This window comes from Sorex fumeus, unplaced genomic scaffold (genome assembly GCF_029834395.1).
Source record: "Sorex fumeus unplaced genomic scaffold, SorFum_2.1 ptg000030l, whole genome shotgun sequence".
NCBI classification, from domain to species: Eukaryota; Metazoa; Chordata; class Mammalia; order Eulipotyphla; family Soricidae; genus Sorex; species Sorex fumeus.
In genome coordinates this window covers 19,184,272-19,187,513 of record NW_026606087.1, presented here as the reverse complement: position 1 = coordinate 19,187,513, position 3,242 = coordinate 19,184,272, and positions in this window count along the sequence as shown.

Below are 3,242 nucleotides of genomic sequence, written 5' to 3'. Positions count from 1 at the left end.
TTGATATCAACCCTTTATCGGATGGATATTGGGTGAATATCCTTTTCCATTCTGTAGGTTGTCTTTGTATTTTGGTCACTGTATCGTTTGCGGTGCAGAAACTTCTTAGTTTAATATAGTTCCATTTGTTTATCTCTGTTTCCACTTGGTTGGTCAGTGGAGCGTCGTCTTTGAAGATACCGTTAGCCTCAATATAGCGGAGGTTTTGCCGACCTTGTCCTCAATGTACCTTACAGATTCTGGTCTGATGTTGAGGTATTTAATCCATTTTGATCTGACTTTTGTGCATGGTGTTAAGTCGAGGTCTAAGCCCATTCTTTTGCATGTGGTTGCCCAGTTATGCCAGCACCATTTGTTAAAGAGGCTTTCCTTGCTCCACTTCACATTTCTTGCTCCTTTATCAAAGATTAGATGTTCATACATTTGGGGTTGTGTGTAAGGATATTCCACCTATTCCATTGGTCTGCAGCTCTGCCTTTGTTCTGTTTTAATTGCTACCGCTTTGTAGTAGAGTTTGAGGTTGGGGAGGGTGATGCCTCCCATCGTCTTTTTCTCAAGAATTGCTTTAGCTATTCACGAGCGTTTGTTGTTCCAAATGAATTTTAGAAGTGCTTGATTCATTTCTTCGAAGAATTTCATGGGTATCCTTTTAGGGATTGCATTGAATCTGTATAGTGCCTTGGGGAGTATTGCCATTTTGACGATGTTAATTCTTCCTATTCATGAGAAGGGGATATGTTTCCATTTCCTCATGTCCTCTTTTATTTTGTGGACTAGCATTTTGTAGTTTTCTTTGTAGAGGTTCTTTACCTCCTTAGGCTGATTCCGAGGTACTTGATTTTCTGCGGCACGATTGTGAATGGGATTGCTTTTTTCATGTCTCTTTCCTCTGTCTCATTATTTGAGTATAAGAAGGCCATGGATGTTTGCGTACTGATTTTATAGCCTGCAACTTTACTGTACAAGTCTATTGTTTCTAGGAGTTTCTTGGTAAAGACTCTAGGATTCTCTGTATATAGTATCATATCACCTGCGAATAGTGAGAGCTTGATTTCTTCCTTTCCTATATGGATGCCCTTAATATCTTTTTCTTGCCTAACTACTACTGCAAGTACTACCAGTACTATATTGAACAGAAGTGGTGATAGTGGGCATCCTTATCTTGTCCCTGATCTTAGAGGCAAGGCCTTTAGTTTTTCCCCATTGAGGATAATGCTTGCCATAGGTTTCTCGTAGATGGCTTTGACTATCTTGAGGAAAGTTCCTTCTAAGCCCATTTTGGTGAGAGTTTTCATCATAAACAGGTGTTGGATCTTGTCAAATGCTTTCTATGCATCTATTGATATGATCATATGGTTTTATCTTTACTTTTGTTTATATGATGGATTATGTTCGTTGATTTCCAAATGTTAAGCCATCCTTGCATTCCTGGGATGAATCCCACTTGTCGTGGTGTATGATATTTTTGATGAGTTGTTGGGTTTTATTTGCTAATATTTTGTTGATGATCTTCGCATCTGTGTTCATCAGAGATATTGGCCTGTAATTTTCTTTGTTAGTGGTGACTTTGTTTGCTTTTGGTATTAGGGAGATATGTGCCTCATAGAAACTGTTTGGGAGAGTTCCTGTTTTTTCAATTTCCTGGAAAAGCTTGAGGAGAACTGGCAACAGGTGTTCTTTAAATGTTTGGAAGAATTCACTAGTGAATCCATCTGGCCTGGCTTTTATTTTTTAGAAGACTTTTGATTACAGTTTTGATTTCCTTGATATGAATGGGTCTATTCAGGTATTCCAAGTCTTCGTGGCTCAGTGTTGGGAGATTGTAGGAATCCAGGAATTTATCCATTTCTTCTAGGTTCTCTTGTTTCATGGCATACAGACTCTCAAAGTAGTCTCTGATGATCTTTTGAATTTTATTGGTTTCTGTTGTGATGTCCCCTTTTACATTTCTGATTCGGTTTGTTAGGGTTTTCTCTCTTTCTTTGTGAGTCTTGCTAGTGGTTTATCAATCGTGTTTATTTTCTCAAAGAACCAGCTCTTGGTTTCATTGACCTTTTAGATTTTTTGGGGGGGTTCCATGTTGTTAATTTCTGCTCTAAGTTTTTATTATTTCTTTCTTTCAGCTGGGTTTGGGTTCCTTCTGTTGGTCTTTTTCTAAGATTGTGAGCTGTGAAGTCAAGTTATCTATGTAGTCCCTTTCTTCCTTTCCAAGGAATGCTTGTGAATCTATAAATTTTCCTCTTAACATGACTTTACATGCTTCCCATAAGTTCTGGTAGTTCGTGTCTTCATTCTCATTTCTTTCCAGGTACCTTTTGATTTCTTCCTTGACTTCCTTCCTGAACCATTCATTGTTCAACATTGAGTTGTTTAATTTCCAGGTGTTAGATTTGGTTCTCCATATCTGTGTGTGACTCGCTTCTATCTTCAGCTCATCGTGGTCTGAAAAGATAGTTGATACAATTTCTATCTTCCTGATTCTATTGAGGTATGTTTTGTGACCCATCACATGTTCTATTTTAGAAAATGTTCCATGTGCACTGGAAAAGAATGTGTATTCTTTTTGGGGGGTGGGGGATGTAAAGCCCTGTATAGGTCTGTTAGCCCTCTCTCTTCTATTTCTTCCTTCAAAGCCAGTGTTTCCTTGCTGAGTTTTGCTCTTGTTGATCTATCCAGAGGTGATAAGGCGATGTTGAAGTCTTCGACTACTATTGTATTGCTGTTAATGTCCTCCTTAAAATCTGTTAGCAGTTGTTTTTATATATTTAGCTGGTCCCTCATTATGTGCATATCCTTTTAAGAGTGTGATTTCTTCCGAATGGCAAAAAAGCACATGAGAAAATGCTCTATATCATTAATCATCAGGGAGATGCAGATCAAAACCACAATGAGATACCATCTCACACCTCAGAGACTGTTTTGTTCAAAAGAACAAAAGCAACCGATGCTGGCGTGGATGTGGCGAAAAAGGGACACTCCTTCACTGTCGGTGGGAATGTCCACTGGTTCAGCCCTTCTGGAAAACAGTATGGACGATTCTCAAAAAATTAGAAATTGAGCTCCCATTTGACCCAGCAATACCACTCCTGGGAATATATCCCAGAGAGGCAAAAATGTATAGTCGAAGTGACATCTGCACTTGTTTGTTCATTGCAGCACTCTTTACAATAGCCAGAAACTGGAAGAAACCTGAATGCCCAAGAACAGATGACTGGTTAAAGAAACTTTGGTACATCTACACA